This window comes from Hyperoodon ampullatus (assembly GCF_949752795.1).
Source record: "Hyperoodon ampullatus genome assembly, chromosome: 6".
NCBI lineage: Eukaryota > Metazoa > Chordata > Mammalia > Artiodactyla > Ziphiidae > Hyperoodon > Hyperoodon ampullatus.
The window spans coordinates 30,352,537-30,371,765 of record NC_136919.1 but is presented as its reverse complement, the minus strand read 5'-3'; the positions used below and the strand labels follow the sequence as shown (position 1 = coordinate 30,371,765).

The 19,229-nt window shown below is 34.3% G+C and overlaps 1 pseudogene across 1 annotated transcript; it reads right to left on the bottom strand.

Moving 5' to 3' along the window:
* Window positions 1-4,505: 4,505 nt before the first annotated feature.
* On the bottom strand, window positions 4,506-5,457 carry LOC307054114 (olfactory receptor 13D1-like; annotated as a pseudogene). The gene has a single exon. The product of its transcript is annotated as an olfactory receptor 13D1-like (transcript).
* Between the last annotated feature and the right edge of the window lie 13,772 nt (window positions 5,458-19,229).

Here is a 19,229-nt window from a genome sequence, read left to right as displayed (position 1 = left end):
TTAAAAAATTCTCAGATGATATTGTCTTTGATATACTGAGAAAAAGGAGAAAAATGAAAAATATGACCCAAAGAGTAATTTGAAACTGGAAGTAATTTGAATATCCAAAAAATATGGATATATAGGTCAAGAATTTATGTTACTGGGAATAAAGTTTTATTTAGCCAGAATATAGATTCCTGGTCTGTGATTCAGTGTAAGTGCCTACATGTCTACTGGTGTCATTTCTTATTGGTCCAATGAGGAAAAATAGGCAGCAGATTTGCACTCTTATCCAGAACATAAAGTAGGCTGGTGTCACCAAAGTTGCGATTCTGTAACAGTTTATCTCATGGCACCAATTCAGTTTTCTTTGGTTTGGTCTACAAATCTTTTTCTAGCACTAATCATGAACAGACAGATGGTCCCTGTCCTGGAGCCTCTCACTGGGGGTGCTATTTGGAAAACTTTATTACTTGTTTGAATACATATTTTGGTTTGTGTAAAAGGAAATGAAGAGGAACAATGAGTCCTTAGCTAACAGGAAAGAATTTTGACTTTCATAGTTATGTGTGCATGAATATTTGGGGAATTGTTTTGAGAACTTTTAATTACTTTGTTGTTGTTGTTGATGAATTCCTGTGGTAACTTTAGACATAATATTTGTGACCCAACCCCCCACACTCACATACACTCATTTAACTTTTAGCTAAATGAATTGAAATAGCCGTTAAAAAAAAATGTCAACCTGTGAGTTCCTTGTTTTATATGGCGTTGGCCTTTGCTATAGTGATATAACGCTCTTCATTACAAAGTGAGTAGAGTTTGGCATCAATATCATATCAGGTATGATGAAAATTTGTATGTTGGTTGGGTAAGAAGAAACCAGATAACTGACCAGTTTCGATTGATAAAAATTTAAAAGTATTTTTTTAAGAGTGAAAACTGGGGAAAGAAACGTGGAAGAACTTGAAAAAATGAAGTCAGTGGAAGATGAAGGAAACCAAAACAGTATTTACCTTATGCCAGATTCTTTATATGCATTTAAAAATGTTTTCTCCCAAGAACACCACAATGAGACTATTAAAATCCCCACGGTATAGGTGAGAATATTGAGATGCAAAAGTTAACTAAATTGCCCAAGGTCACACAGCTAGTACCTGGACCTGTTAGCAGAGAGGATATGGATGAAGGACCCTAGCCCTGTGGTCACTGCTGGCCAAAGACAGGCTTAATCCATACAGAAATCATGTCTAGTGTGTGTTCATATGTTCTTCACAAAGACAGAGGCTTGTCATCGAGCCGGTCCACTCAGAAAAGGGTTTCAGTGAGGCCTGAGTGGAGCAGCGTGGACGGAAGCTACAGCTTTTAGTGGGTGTGGGCCCCCAGGTGGGATAAGTTTGGGAACAGTGGAAGCTGGGAAAACAGGAAGTGGAGGCCAGTGTGGCTGTTTCTGCAGCACAAACTTGCCACAGGCCCTCTCACTGGGTAGCGCTTTGAGCTTCTGCCTGTCCACAGTGCAGGCCACGCCACCTCAAAGCCCGTTTCCCTCCAAACTTGATAGCCGCCTCCTCCTCTCTGTGGCTGGGCCTCTGGAGGGTGCAGTCGTATACATTGTGATGTAATATTTTCAACGTCTTGCGACTTCATGCTAGAAGTTTTCTATTGTTTGTAGAACCTTTTTATAGAAATACTAAACCACACCTGCATGTCAGTAAAAATCTCAACTTCATACCAAAAAATGGATATTCTTTCCAGTAGACAACGTGACCTTACAGCATAAAACTGCTTCTCAATCATCATTTACTGGGTAATTGGGATTTGAGGGCCTTTATTTATCACCTAGCATTACGAAGGTGAATCTGGGACTCAGAGTAAAAAAAGCATATATCTTTGGGGTATAGAAAAGAGGGAAGAGATATGGGAACGTATGTATATGTATAACTGATTCACTTTGTTATAAAGCAGAAACTAACACACCATTGTAAAGCAATTATACTCCAATAAAGATGTAAAAAGAAAAATCCACAATCAATAAATGCTGGAGAGGGTGTGGAGAGAAGGGAACCCTTCTACATTGTTGCTGGGGTTGTAATTCGGTGCAGCCACTATGGAGGACAGTATGGAGATTCCTTAAGAAACTATAAATAGAGCTACCATATGATCCTGCAGTTCCACTCATGGGCATACACCTGGAGAAAAACATGGTCTGGAAAAACATGTCATGGACCCCAATGTTCACTGCAGCGCTGTTTACAATAGCCGAGACATGGAAGCAAGCTGAATGTCCACTGGCAGAAGAATGGATAAAGAAATGTGGTACATATATACAATGGAATATTACTCAGCCATTAAAAAGAATGAAATAATGACATTTGCAGCAACATGGATGGACCTAGAGATTGTCATAGTGAGTGAAGTAAGTCAGAGAAAGAGAAATATCATATGATATTGCTTATATGCGGAATCTAAAAAAAAGATACAAATGAACTTATTTACAAAACAGAAACTGACTCACAGACTTAGAAAATGAACTTATGGTTACCAGTGGGGAAGGGTACAGGGGAGGGATAGTTAGGGAGTTTGGGACTTCATGTATACACTGCTATATTTAAAATCAGTAATCAACAAGGACCTACTGTATAGCACAGGGAACTCTGTTCAGTATTCTGTAACAGCCTAATTGGGAAAAGAATTTGAAAAAGAATAAATACATGTATACGCATACCTGAAAAAAATAAAATTAAATTTAAAAAATAAAAAAAAATACATTTTAGAGGGGGGTTATAGGTCATAAGAAGAGATTAATTGTAGAACCACTGTCCTTAAGTACTCCCACCTCTCAGAATACATGTACATGCAAATCCTTATAACACATGGGTGAAGGATGCAAGTACATCCTTATCTCCTTATTTTTTATTGAAGTATAGTTGGTTTACAATATTTATTAGTTTCAGGTGTACAACATTGTGATTCAATATTTTTTAGATTATACTCCATTTAAAGTTATACATAATAATGGATCTATTTCCCTCTTCTGCATAATATATCCTGTTACTTATTTATTTTATACATAGTAGTTTGTGTCTCTTAATCCCATATCCCTATCTTGCTCCTCCCCACTTCTCTCTCCTCACTGGTGACCACTAGTTTGTTCTCTATATCTGTGAGTCTGTTCTGTTTTGGTACATACATTCATTTGTTTTATTTTTGAGACTCCACATAGAAGTGGTAACATAGAGTATTTTTCTTTCTCTGCCTGACTCATTTCACTGAGCATAATATGCTCTAGGTCCAAATTCTGAAATAGATATTCCAGAAAATATAACACTTAATTGTCTTTGATTAGGTGGCTAAGATGCCACCATAGGAGAAATATAATGGGGATGAAGTGACATATACTATTGTCCTTAAGTGTGAAAGAACATGATATATTTGGATAACTACATAGTGAATGCAGCAGAGTGTGTGCAAAGGGGGTGGGAGATACATGGGGATGGATAGAAGAAGGAAAAATATGTACCAGCAAAATTAGGTTGGTGCCAGATCAAGTTGTTGGGTAAGACACAAACCAATAATAAATAGAAAAAACGTGAACTCAAATAGTTCTCTCAAAAAGGGGAGTGAAAAATATACGTTTTACTTGTTAAGTAGACATGAGCACTGGATTTTTTTTGAAAAACTTAATTTCAGTATTTTTCTTCTTTCTAAAAGTTTACTGTCACTTCTTAGACTAGTTGTCCCTACATTTTTATAATTTATTTTCATAAAAGATAAAGTTAGATTATTACCTTGAAATTTCTTTCCAACTCTTATCTTTTTTTAAAACATCTTTATTGGAGTATAATTGCTTTACAATGATGTGTTAGTTTCTGCTGTATAACCAAGTGAGTCAGCTATACGTATACATATATCCCCATATCCTCTCCCTCTTGTGTCTCCCTCCCACCTTCCCTATCCCACCCCTCTAGATGGTCACAAAGCACCGAGCTGATCTCCCTGTGCTGTGTGGCTGCTTCCTACTAGCTATTTTACATTTGGTAGTGTATATATATCCATGCCACTCTCTCACTTTGTCACAGCTTCCCCTTCCCCCTCCCTGTGTCCTCAAGTCCATTCTCTACATCTGCGTCTTTATTCCTGTCCTGCCCCTAGGTTCTTCAGAACCTTTTTTTTTTTTTTTTAAGATTCCATATATATGTGTTAGTATATGGTATTTGTTTTTCTGACTTCACTCTGTATGATACACTGTAGGTCCATCCACCTCACTACAAATAACTAAATTTCGTTTCTTTTTATGGCTGAGTAATATTCCATTGTATATATGTGCCACATCTTCTTTATCCATTCCTCTGTTGATGGACACTTAGGTTGCTTCCATGTCCTGGCTATTGTAAATAGTGCTGCAATGGACATTGTGGTACCAACTCTTAAATTCTGTGATTTTCCATATAACCTTTATTTCCTTTGTTCTTTTTATATTAAAAACTTTGCCTCCAATATAAGAGCTTATTTTGTGCATAAACTCAAAGATGTAAGTTCCTCATCCTTTCCTCCAGAACCAGTCTAGCTGCCAATTTTCTCATAGCTCCATGCACCTCTGTATTCCTCAGTCATTGAGCTTGATAGGATTGAGCATGAGTGTGACTACTCCATAGAACAGGGCAATCAGTTTGTCAAAGGCAGAGTCTTTGGAATTTGGCTTCATATACATTAAGAGGATTGACCCATAAAACACAGTCACCACTGTTATGTGGGCTGAGCAGGTGGAAAAAGCCTTTTTTCTTCCCCCAGCTGAACTGATTCTTAGTACAGTAGAAAGGATGAAAATGTAGGAGATACCAACAGTAATGGAGCAAACAAAAATATTACATCGCTCAACATTTTAGTAATCACATTCAAGGAAATATCTGTGCAAGCCAGCTTGACAAAAGCCAATATTTCAAAAACAAAATGATTGATGACATTTTTTCCACAGAAGGGCAACCGTATTGCCAGAATTGTTTCTGTCAATGAGTTGAGAAAGCCCAATCCCCAGGAGAGAGCTGCCATCTGAATACAAAGTGCCTTGCTCATGATGATGGTGTATCTCAAAGGGATGCAGATGCCTACATAATAGTTATATGCCATCACTGCTAGGAGCACACACTCTGTAGACCCCATAGTGTAAGAGACAGACATCTGAACAACACATCTAGTGAAGGAGATGGTTTTTTTCTCTGATAGAAAGTGTATCAGTGATGAGGGGATAAAGGAGGATGTGTTCCAAATGTCAAGGGAGGAAAGATTACCAAGGAAGAAGTACATAGGGGTGTGAAGGCAGGAATCCAGGAGAGTGAGGATGATCAAGGTGCTGTTCCCCAGGAGGATTACCAGGTACCTCACCAAGCACATCACAAAAAGGAGTTTTTCGGCTCTTGGGTGCTCAGAAAGTCCCTGTAGAATGAACTCAATCTCTGTCCAATTGGTCCTTTCCATTTTACTTTTTCATACCTGGAGTAATCCAGAAGAGATGTGGGTTTAAGGAGTCTATGTAGTATTATCATACAAAGTAAGAGATAATTGGAGGTAGGGCAACAAGTGTGTCAGTACTAGCTGGAGTGGGTTTACAACTCAGTTTAGCTTTTCAAATTCCTCTTCTAGCTCATAAGTTAGGGATAGAAGACATGCAATAATTACATTGGTAGTTTATTAAAAATACAGACTTCTGTATTCTATATCCTGAGATTGTGATGCACAAGTTCTGAGCCAGGGAAGAACTATTTGCATTTTAATAAACATTTGTTATTTCTGATTCAGTTGACCCACAGACTTACTTTGAATATCATTATTTTGGAGATATTTGATTTTATACCATTCCAGTCATTAACAATAACATTGGTTTAGGGTTTTACAATTTATGAATAAGCTCACACATATTACTTATTTTATCATCACTATAATTCTTTGAGGAAAATAAAGTTAATAGAAGTAAAAGTATTTTAAAACACAATAAGTGGACAAACTACTATTCAAATCTACATTTTCTGATTTACATCCCCCCTTTTTTATTTGCATGGTTATTGCCCTCCCAAAATTATGCAAGTTTTCTAAGGAGTGGGAATAAGGCATCTTTTAAAATAATGCTCTCCAGATGTTTCTATTGTGCAACTTAGGAAGAGAACCACCCATCTAGGGGAGTGTTTCCAAATTTTAGTATACAGATGAGTCACATGGGAAATCTTTGAAAAAAATTCTCATTCAGTGGTTCTGAAGTGAGTTCTAAGATCTGAATTTATTAACATGTCTCCAGATGCTGCTGATACTACTTGTCTATAAGCACATGAATAGCAAGGCCTTTTAGACCATCTCTCTCTGATACCATTGGAGCATGCCATTGGTGTTTCAGTTGTATGTAGGATTGTAATTGAGTAACAAACAATGCAAAACTAAACATTTTGGTGAGATTTTGAGGTGAGACTTCTGTGTAAGCCTATATTGCAATTAGCTTTGGGTTCTTTAGATTTTAGAAATACAAACAACCAAATTACACACAGAAGATTTGGCCTTTTATCTGTCCATATGAAAGTCATTCCTCTCCATTTGCTGAATTTGCAATTAGGCTTAATATTTTCCAAGAAAGGAATTTGATATCGGTTCAAGATCTGAGTTGTGTGCCATAGAGTATGGAGAAAATGATTTTAATATGAAAATATTTAAAGAGTAGATATTAGTAGATGACCTTCTTCTTTATAATAAATAAGTAAAAGAGCATAATTTTGAAAACACCTCTTCATCCTCAAAATATTCTATCTAGCTTAAAAAATATCCCTAGAGGAAAAAAATTGATCCAATGGATGGGTTTCTACTTAGGGTTTTAAAACAGTAGCTATGTTTCTGGTATAGGATTGGCCATTTCTCTCTGTGATAGTCATTTGCCAACAGGTTATTCTGCTTTCTGTGAAAACTCCAGTTTACAATGGTGAGACAATTCAATCAGCATAATAGAATATTTATATATCTATTGGCTATGGAAAGGAGGACTCTCATCCAATTCAAGCTGTACCCTAATTTGTAGGTATACATTTCAAAGAAGGTAGGGAGTGGTGGGTAGGCTGGGATATACTTTTACTTGGTATTAAGATTGGAATTTGATTGACTGTAGTTGCACATATCAACCTACTCTTTCTCTGGGAATAAAATTCTGATAGAGGCTTTAAAGAAACTTCAGTCATCTGGGGTCTGTATGTACTGAAGTTTTGAGAGGAAAGATGTGAATCAGGTCAAATGCCCTCTCTTTTCTTTTCTAGGAACATCTTCTAAAAGCTGATTTCTCTTTGGAAATTACTTATAGAAAATAATTATGGTGTACATTTGGTATCCTAACAGCCCTTAGATAGTTGCTGCAAAAAATTTCACTTGCAAACTTTTTAAAGAGATACTACCAATCTGCTGTAATGCTTTCAAATGGCGGGGCGGGGGGGCGGGGAGGAAAATGGGTAGTAGAGAGGGAATTGTTTTCATTTTCATTACTCTTGCTATGCTAGTGTACCTTTTAAGAAGCAGTCAACAAACACTCTGTTGAATTGCATTGTGCCTGAAATGTTTTCCCCATTTAGCTTTACTTCCCTAAATGGATTCCCAGAATCTGGGAACAAGGGAATGAAGGTTTTTAAAAGATTTTTGCTAGTTTCTAATAAAATCGCTTTCCATGGTTATCTGTATATTGGGTAATTCCATTTTTACTAGATCTTTAGCGTTATTGGAAGTTATCTTTTAAAAGAGTTTTTCATTCTTGTCTAATGCTAGGAGAATTGTTAAATAATTATAGTACATTCATTTGGTGGGCCATTATGCATCTATTAATATGATATTTGTGAGAAATTTATACTAACCCAAAAATGATAACTTAAATTATTTAAAATGATTAAGTGAAAACAGAAACAAAACAGTTATAACATTGTTTGCAAAATGAAAATCTAAACCAAGATAACCTAGACAGAACAGAAAGACTGGAAAGAAATATCCAAAACATTAATGGTTATTTTAGGGACCTTTTTTCTACTTTTCTGAATTACTCAAACTTCTAAAATAAATATGCAGAAAGGAAAATATAATTTAAAAAAACGTTGAAGCAGGTGTCCAATAATGTTAGGAAAATTAATGCAGAGCAAAAAAATGCTAAAACAATTCAAACAGTGCAGTGATTGTCTTAGGTGTCTAGAGACTACGCGTTGAGGCTGAGTTGTACTGGTGTGCCTTGTCCAGTTATGCATAGGAACCCCCTATTTCTGGTAGACCTAGAGCAATTATAATCCCTACTCTGAAAATCTTGCAGGTTAACAGTGTTTATTGTTTTTAGGAGGTAAACCAAGATAAAGAACTTGAGTTCTTAACTTAATCGTATAGTCTCAAAAGAGATAGCAGACCATTTATGCCTAGAACAGAATTGTCAGTAGAAGGTGAAATTCTTATTTGTTAAGGCTCTGAACTGGCCTGGATCCTAGCTGTCCTCTAATCCCTGTCACCCAACTCCTGTTCTTTTAGAAGTAATCACTCTGTGGTTCAGTGTTGTGGGACTTCATCCAGGCACCGTTTTAGTGTTGTAACAGACCTAAAGGAAAGTCTGTGACTTTTTTTTATCCAAGCCAGAAGTCAAGCTGTGTAATTTTCTAGAAAGCCTCTAACTTTCTAGAATTTTTTTTGCTTTGTTTTATTGACTCGGCTACTTAAAGATCTAATATTTAAAGTACTAAGATTTTTCAATGAAAAACAGATAACCATCTATACTCTAAATTCTCACTAGAGGAAATAATTTTGTTATCCTGTCCAGTTCTTCTAAAAAGATCAGTTAAGACAATTGATATTTTGCCAAGATAAATGGATTTGCCAACTCTCAATTTATAGATTTTATAAACTGTAATCTTCAATTAATATACCACAAGGAAAGATGTATTATTTTAGCTCACAAATAGAAGAGTAAGTGAAAACATGTGAGGTCCTAGTCTGTATTAGGCACTTCATGTAATTTTTATCATTTAACTTTCATAATAATCCAAGTATTATTATGAATTTTTTAACAATGAAGAATTTATTTTGAGATTTTAAAGGTCAAGTACAACTTTCAATATCTTATAGTTGGTAAATACCAGAACTATTATTTGAACCCTTATCCTTATGATCCCCAAGCCCCCATTTTTACCACTAAGTCACAATGTTTACTTGTTTATAAATTTTTAAATAAAAATCACAATTTAATATGATGCACTCAAGGACCCATATGATCATTTAATACACATTAAATATGTATTTGCCTCTTTTGAAAACATTGAAGACATTCATTGACTTCCACTTATGAAAACATTATCCCAATAATGAATTCAAATGAAAAACATGCCCAAAATTTCTTTCAGATTTAGTGTAGAGAATTAAGATCTAGATTGTGGAATTTGATTAGTTATATAAATGAGAGCTCAAAAATTTTTAATATATTTTCTTTTGCTTTGGCCTTCTAGGGCTCAGACTAACACTCACAATTAATTCTGCCCTCTGTTACATATTTTTTGTTTCTAATCCTATTTTTACCATAAACATGTTTATCTAATGTATCCGCAATCTCTTACTGAGCATAGTTTATGTGTGAATAATGTATAAATCACCAGGGGCTTTTTCTCCAGATACTTTTTTCTTAAGATTTTAGTGAACTTGATACTTCTCAATACTCGAATATAGTAGCCATTAGCCTGTAATTTATAAGGGTCTGTTGCATTGCAAACAGCTTTCTTTTCCTCACTAGTCTCTTCCATGGAATATTTTGGGATTTAAAAAAATTAAGTGGTATCCTGGTCTTGGAGATGTTGCCTGGGTTTTTATCTTTTTTTCCTTTACACATATATAAATATATATATGTATTTTCATAATCTCACTAGCAATGGTCACCTTAACTCAAAAGTTTTTATATTTATTGATAAGATGTTTTTCTTGTGACATAATTTAAATAAAAACTTCTCTCTTCATCTTACCTTCTGACTGAGTTTTAAAGTCATTTAAAGTCATTCACACCATTCCATTCTATTAAGTAATAGAAAAAATTCCCAAGAATTTGAATTTCATTTGCATTTTTCAAATAAGACCAGAAGATTCTCAACTTGAAAAACTGTTGCTCCTTCCTAAAAAGAAATGTGAGAAAGAACAGCCACAATCAGGCAATTTGTCTGTACATGAATATTCTTAAGAGGCATGAGGGAAATAAAAGGTATTAAAAGAAGATCAATGATGCAACTCTAGTTTCCCAAGATTTGTCTTAAAGTTAACACTTACTCAAGAGACTCAGCTTCTTTTGGAAGCTAATTTAGCACTGATTTTTATAAACTTCTTTAGTCCCTAAGGTTGTGAGTCAGAAACTTAGGAGTCTCTAGAGATAAAGTTCCCTACTTCTGCTTGTTCCAAAAACCCAGTTATCCGGAGTTAACAAAAACCTTACCCAGCCATACATTTCTTGGAATAATCCTTGAACTATTTGATGACCTCAACATATATTGGGGCTTAAATCAGAATATGTCCAATAGTTCTCAAAAAAGTTAAACTCTCCCCAAGAATTTGTTTTTCTTCTTATTCCACAAATAATACTAGTTCAATCCTAATAAAATCCTAAATAAGTCATTCTACCTCTTTAAACTATTTTTGTCATCCATATTTTTGTTAATTCTCAACCACACACAAATGATTTTTCTTTATACTAGTATGGATAAATTTTAATTAGAATTTTCCATTTTAAATCAATAATTTTCTGTGACTTTTCAGTCTTTTTTACATTCCTTTTTAACATTTGAAGAATAATCAAGACTTTAATTTTAATATTGTTCGATAATTTAATTTGTTTTTAATATTTTGAGATTTTGTTATAATGACCATTGCTATCTGTGTATCAGGCAATCTAATCTGCTTTTCCTTCTACTGGAAATAACTTAATCTCTAGAGATGGGATTATAGAATGGAAAGATATGAATTGAGAGAATTCTTCATACATATGAAAAATTATTTTCCAAACTTTAACATTTTATCACCCTGCTACTGTGGTATTTGCACACACCATTTTAAATATATTTTCTAGAACAAGAGAAGGTGTTTATTCTTTTCTATTTGTATAAAACATTACTTTGTTTTACTTTTTATTCCTATGATTGGTAGTTAGATTGACTATTTCCTTTATGTTCATTTATTATATTTTCCCTTTTATTATGCATCTGTACTCTTTGCTTAACTATCTCTTGGTATTTTGATAGTTTTCCTCTTAATTTGTATGAACTCTTAATAGAGTAACATTTTTTAAATTTTCTGCAAATTTCCAATTTGTGGTTTTCCTTCTTATTTTTGATATGCTATTTAAATTTTCATTAAGATTGTCATATTATCCCTGAAAAATATGAATGAAATTTTCTCCTCTGGTTATATTTGGTTTTGTTTTACCATAACAATGTTGTTTTATGTCTAATGCATGGAACAGATGGATATTTTAAAAATATTAACTAATCTCTCCAAAATACTTTATTAAAGGGCTTCCCTGGTGGCGCAGTGGTTGAGAGTCCGCCTGCCGATGCAGCGGACACGGGTTCGTGCCCCAGTCTGGGAAGATCCCACATGCAGCGGATCGGCTAGGCCCGTGTGCTATGGCCGCTGAGCCTGCGCGTCCGGAGCCTGTGCTCCACAACGGGAGAGGCCACAGCAGTGAGAGGCCCGCATACCGCCAAAAAAAAAAAAAAAAAAAAAAACTTTATTAAAAATATGTCATGCTCTTTTCCCATTTTTCATTTACCAAGTATTTTTTGAGCACCTGTTATTGGGCAGGCACTATGATCAACATTGGGATGAACTTGGACATAGTTGATAGAAAAAGACAGTTTCAAAAATTTTAAAGATAAACATGGGAAGCATTATATTATAGGTCATAAAATTTCTATGTTTATCTAATTTACACCCTCTTACATTTAACATTAAATCATAAGCATTTTTTCACATATCATCAAATACTCAGGGAACATGATTATAATGCCTGTATATTACAGAAGATGTTATGGAAAAACCCAAATGAACTTTTTGACCAACCCATAGTGTTATATTATATTCATGTTTCAAGATTTATTTAATCTGTTTTCAAATAATGGACATCTACCTTGCTTTCATTTTTTTTTAGTGTAAACAATGCTGCAATGACAATCCTAATTTATTCTTTAAGGGGAATGCTATATTTCATTTATTTTGGAATAATCTCAATCAAGGTAAAGATAATTGAATACATACTCTTATACAATCATACTATTGGAATAGTCAAATTCTAAATGATTGCATCTCAGATTTGGAAATCATCTTAAAATTAATCTAGTTCTAACCCTTAGGAGATTACAGAAACACACCTATAGTGTGGTTGATGTTCATTTTACTTCTGCCCCCCAATCCAGTGATGGTTAGAGCACTTTATGAGGGCACTCAGGTTAGTTTTGGACAACTCTCATTATTAGAAAGTTCTTTACATTTAACTATATATATAACTCTCTGTATGCAACTCTCACCTTTCCTTGTGGAACAAGAATTAAGTATATGCTCCTTTTTCATGACAGCTTTTTGAGTACTTCCAGATTGCTGTTTCTGAGTCTTTCTTGTACCAAACTACAATATTTTAGTTCTTTCAGGCATTCCCCATGTGTTTTGTTAAAATATTTAAGAACATGTATTGCTGAAGAGAATATTTTAGGGTTGTGAGATTCTCTGTGATAAATAGGACCTCACCTATGCATTATACTTCTGGTTACTGGTTTTGCCTGATTCTACTGGAGTAAAGCATTTTCTGTCATTTAAGAGGCAGAAGAGTGAGATGGTTGAGAACATTGGATTCTGGAGTTAGACAGTTCAGCTTTGTCAGGCACTCTCTCTGCGACCTCAGTGAGGTCACTGTACCTCTCTAAGCCTCAGTTTCAATGTCTCTAAAATGAGGAACTTAAAAATACTTGATGATATTGTTATTCTGAGAATTAATGAGGCAGTACATATGAAGAATTTAACATAGTTATGGATGCATAGTAGGTATTCAGTAAGGGTGTTTGCTATTCTAATTATACGTATGATATATATATGCATCTTTTAATTATAAAAAGAGAATGGCTATGGAGTTAGATACACTGGATCCCAGTTTCCTGACCTGTAGATTGGTGATCTTGAATAAGGTATTTAAGTTGTAGAATGAGTATTATAACTACCTTGTAGGGTTGGTATGTGATAGAGTACTTATGATTCTTCATATTTAATAGGCATTCCATAAAAGACAGTTGACATTATTATATTTGATTACTGGTCAGTGAGTCTGAGTATAGTTTGCCTACTGTTGATGTTATAAATAATCACTTTCAATTGGTTTGGGTAAATAAAACGGACATATAATCATCCTGTTTCAGTAAGCTATAAAAATCAATAGAAAGAGTATCAAAATGAATCACTACTGCCAAAAAATGGAATCTATTCCTTGATGAATTGGGAAAAATATGAATTGCTTGTATAAGATAGAACTGTATAACTTATTGAATTTAATTACACAAAATTTTGTGAAGTCATTTAAGGTAATTCCATCAAAATTAGAGGAGGCTTATTTTTCTTTTTTTTTTTTTTTTTTTTTTCACATTTTATTTTTTTTTTTTATTTTTTTATTTTTTTATTTTTTTATTTTTATTTTTTGCTTTATCACAAATTTAATCAGTTATATGTATACATATGTTCCCATATCCCCTCCCTTTTGCGTCTCCCTCCCACCCTCCCTATCCCACCCCTCCAGGCGGTCACAAAGCACCGAGCTGATCTCCCTGTGCTATGCGGCTGCTTCCCACTAGCTATCTACCTTACGTTTGGTAGTGTATATATGTCCATGCCGCTCTTTCACTTTGTCACAGCTTACCCTTCCCCCTCCCCATATCCTCAAGTCCATTCTCTAGTAGGTCTGTGTCTTTATTCCTGTCTTACCCCTATGTTCTTCATGACCTTTTTTTTTCTTAAATTCCATATATATGTGTCAGCATACAGTATTTGTCTTTCTCTTTCTGACTTACTTCACTCTGTATGACAGACTCTAGGTCCATCCACCTCATTACAAATAGTTCAATTTCATTTCTTTTTATGGCTGAGTAATATTCCATTGTATGTATGTGCCACATCTTCTTTACCCATTCATCCGATGATGGACACTTAGGTTGTTTCCATCTCCGGGCTATTGTAAATAGGGCTGCTATGAACATTTTGGTACATGTCTCTTTTTGAATTATGGTTTTCTTAAACTTAAACTTAAAACACATTTGACTCTTACTGGGGTCATAATTAGTTGTAATTAAAAGAGTATGAGGCCCAAAATTACATTCTTAGGAAACCTAATTTCAAATTCTAGATCTTTCTCATGCTAGGGAAGTGAGGGCTGCACTACTTTTCAGAGTCTAGGTTTACTCATCTGTAAAGTTACCAATAGCTTCTTCATAGATTCCATGAGTGAATCCAATGATATCATATGATGAAAGCGCTTTGCAAGTGAAATGCAATATCCAAATGCTTGTTCATTAATTCATTCAACATATATATGGCAATGGCTTAGTGTGTGCCAGGCAATATAATTAGGGATGGTGGTGAGCAAGTGAAGTCATTACAACATTTATTTTTCTCAAGACCAAAGGATATTTCTCTATACAGATATTTTAGTATATTTGTTAAACAACTTTCATATGACTTTACAATTTGAAGCTTACAGGGAATTTTCCCAAGCTACTGCCTTATCATTTTAGAAACAAGGAAAGCAATTCTGAGAGAAGGTAAATTACTTGCTCAGTGTTCTGTGCCTAATTAATTGTGTGTAGGAAGCAAGTGTTGACTGGCTCTAAAGCTCACACTCTTTCCAAAACACTGTGTTATCTCAGACAGGAAAGGTTGTGCTGTGTTAATCTTACTGGTTTTAATGGCAATTGGAGAGAGGCTAAATTAAGTAAACTTGGAATCCAAACAGAATGACAGATGTGTGGAGAACGGGACAGCCACAAATTTGTTCCACTAAGCCGAATTTCTCCTACAAATTATATCACTTGGCACAATGTAGGAATAGATGGAATAGATGCTCTTTTTTTCCTGGAACATTTCTGTCATACAAAGTTAGTAGATTAATCCAGGTCACAAATAATCAAAACAAGAGATAAAGGGCCTATGGTGGATTTTTGCTTCTACATAATTTATTCTCTGGAGTCAAAGCTTACTCTGGAACTCAGGGGCACTAGGATAAAGAGGTACTGATTACAGTGATCCTGGCCCAAGGAGCTTCCCGAAAGGGTTCATGGAAGACGTGGTTTGTGTTTATTCGTATTTAGAGGGTTAGATATAGGAATCATATTTTTGTCTTAATTAATTTGAATTCAACAATTATTTTGAGTATAATCATTTAGGTGATATGGTATCTCAGCTGCATTTAAAAACGTTTTAAAAATATATTTTTTTTATTACAGTGGTCATAGAAACTGCTGATGATGGTCAAATGATTACATTGCAGTTCCACACATTTGGGACAGAATTAATTTTTTTCAGCAGATTATAGGTCCAATAATAGCATTCAAATTGTTTAGATGCTAAAGAAAATAACAGATAACACATCTGTTTTGCAATAATTTCTCTAAGATCACCAATTAAAGGAATCTAATGCTCTCATTCTGTCTGCTCTGGGGAGGGGAGGAGAGGCAGAATCAATGTTTCTGAAGAGGCAGATGTAGCAAAGAGCACTGAATTTTATTTTCGAGTACCTAGATTTGAAACTGAAAGATTTGGAACTTCTTTTTTTCTCTTCTTTAAATGAAGCCAATTCCTACCTAAGATCTTTATTGTGAAAATTACCCAGTAAGGGTCTAAAATATAACACGAAGCTTTATGACACTAAATAATGAAAACTTGACAAATGAGAAAATAAATATATCCAGTTAAAGCATATAAAATCGATATCTTACCCTTAATTTGAAAAACCACATTTACAACAGAAGAATATGGAACATTATGACATTTATGTAACTCTGAGCCCTAGGAATGGTTTCCTTTCCTTGATTTGAGATCAATATTCTTTTGCTTTACAGCCTCAAGAAATGCTTTCCATTTTATGTAATAATTTTCAGGATAAAGAGAGGGGATATTAGTGAGCATTGGGTAAAAAGTAAGGTGCTATAATTATTTTCTTCAAGTTTTGACTTATCATTAGTTTATTCCTCAGGTAAAACTGATAGATGAATCTATTTAAAATATTCTGACTCTCAGGTCCAGAGTTTCTAGTTCAATCTCAGAAAAGAAATATGTAAGATAACCCAGAGATTCTTGGGGCCTTTGGGGTTATCTAACTGCTCCTCTACATTTTGAGCTCCAGAAATGTCCTCCAAAAGACCAACCATTAGCATAGCAAGGCAGTTTAAATGCATTTTGGGGCAAGCCAGGGAGGGGTTCAATATTTGCAACAAAGTAAAATTAGGAATGTAAGCATGGAGGATTATAAACTTCCCAACACCCCAGGGGGAATGTAGTTAGACCCAATTATATAATTGGTATGTTCCTTTTGTAATATGACTCAAACATGAAACATATATCACTGTCTACCTTCTCACAACATTTGAAGATTTAAGACCCAAACAGAAAAAAGTCTTTAATAAGTATTGCTGTTTTTTTGGGGAAATTATCTGAAAACTATCCACAATTAATTGTGTAAATTGCCTTCACTTGCATAGTGCTTTCAAATATCTAATGTGTTTCTCAGACTACTACCATGAGTTAGTACAGTTATTCCTATTATACAAATTTAGAGCCTCAGACTTTGAAAGTTGAAATATTTTGCTGAAGTTTGTCCAGCCAGTATATGAGAAGGTAAAAAAAGACCTGAAATTCAGCTTTTGTGACTCTTGCCCCTGCAATCTATTTGCAACACTGCCCCATCTTGCACTGATAAGAGCCTGGAATGAGCTGTTAGAATTTTGCATCCCCACCCTGCAATGGATGCAGGAAAGTTAGGTTAGAAGGATGTAAACAATTGAAAATGACAAATGTCAATAAAAAATTAAAACTGAACTTTATTTTCCCTCTAGGTCCAGGTCAGAGTTGAAGCATATGGAACAGAATGTAACCTTTTATGAAAAACCATTCCTCTTTGACTTTAATAACAAAGATTTGCACTCAAACTCAACCTTTGCTCCTGAAATGAATCCTCCTTTCTCAGTAACTTTCTGTTAAAGCTTTTTCAGATAAGCCTACTTTTTCAAATTGGTAATTTCTTCTTAACCTACGTATTTTTTCTAAATTTAGTTCACTCTAAATGCTATAATTTATGCTGCACAGGCATCTGACATTTAATACCAGAGAATAATAAATAATACTAATTGAGTTGGGGGCAAGGAGCATTTTTCTATGCACTTTTCATGTATTTCACTTATCTGATGCTTATTACAATCTTATGAGATACATGCTATTATTATCTTCATTTTAATGGTTGAGTAACTGAGGAACAAAAAGATATTATCATTGACTGTGAGGTGTGTGTATGTGTGTATATACGTATATATATATGATATATATATATATCATATATATATATATATATATATATCACATATATATCTATGCAACAAGTTTCCCTAAAGGGACTGAAAAATACTTAGGGCAGAAAACTTTCTATTTTACTTTTCTGTATCATAGAACTATCTGAAGATGTGCCTTGAGAATGGTGGACACTCAGAGTATATACCTGTAAACAGATGGACAATTTTTCATTTAGTTCCTCAGATGCTGTCTATAGTTTGTATATTATGAAGTTATATGTTGCTTTACTATTTATAGTTACTGCTTGCAGTAGTAATTTCTACTAAAAGACCACCACAGGAATAAAGGATGTTGAAAGGAGGCAGGACTTGAGTCCTCTTTCCCAAACATCTTTCTCTCTGTTCAACCTGAAAAACTCAAAATCTATATATTTTATGTGCTATTCTGCATTTTTATTGACATATAATTGACATGTAACATTGGGTAAGCTTGAGTATGTTGATTTGATACACACACACACACATATATATATATATATATATATATATATATATATATATATATAGTAATAGCAGTACCACTTAGCATTAGCTAACACCTTCATCCCATCACATAATTATGTTTTTTTGGTGGTAAGACATTTAAGATGTAGTCTTTTAGAAACTTTCAAGTATATAAGAAAATATTGTTAACTATAATCACAATGCTGTGTATTAGATTCCCAGAATGTATTCCTCTTCTAACTGTAAGTTTATATGCTTTGACCAACATCTCCCCAGTTCCCTCATTCCATAGCCTCTGGTAACCAACTTTCTAATTTCTGTTTCTATTAGTTCAGCATTTTTAGATTCCACATGTAAATGATATCAGACAGTATTTGTTTTTCTCTGCCTGATATCTCACTTACCATAATGCTCTCAAGGTCTATCCATGTTGTCCCAAATGGCAGGATTTCCTTCTTTCTCATGGCTGGATATTATTCTATTTTCTGTATATACCACATCTTCTTTATCCATTCACCCCTTGACAGACACTTAGGTTGTTACCATATCTCGGCTATTGTGAATAATGCTGTAATAAACATGCAAGTACAGATATCTTTTTGATATCTTGCTTACATTTTCTTTGGAGGTGTACCAAGGAGTGGGATTGCTGGATCATATAGTAGTTTTATTTTTAATTTTTTGAGGGATCTTCATACTGTTTTCCTGGTGGCTGAAGCAATTTATATTTCCACCAGCAGTGCACAGGCCTTTTTTTTCTCCACATCTAACACTTGTTCTCTCTTGTCTTTTTGATGGCAGTCATTCTGACTGGTGTGAGGTGCTATTTGATCTTGGTTTTGATTTGCATTTCCCTGATGATTAATGATGCTGAGCATCTTTTCATGTACCTGTTGTCCAGTTGTATGTCTTCTTTGGAAAATATCAATTCAGTTCTTCTGCCCATTTTTTAATTGGACTGTTTACTTTTTGTTATTGAGTTGTATGACTTAGTTATATATTTTGGATAATAACCACTTATCTGATATATTGTTTGCATGTATTTTCTCCCATTACATAGGTTGTATTTTATTTTGTTGTTATTTCTTTTGCTGTGGGGAAGCTTTTTTGTTTGATGTAGTCCCACTTGTTCATTTTTGTTGTTGTTGCTTTTGGTGTCATATGCAAAATATCATTGCCAAGACCAAT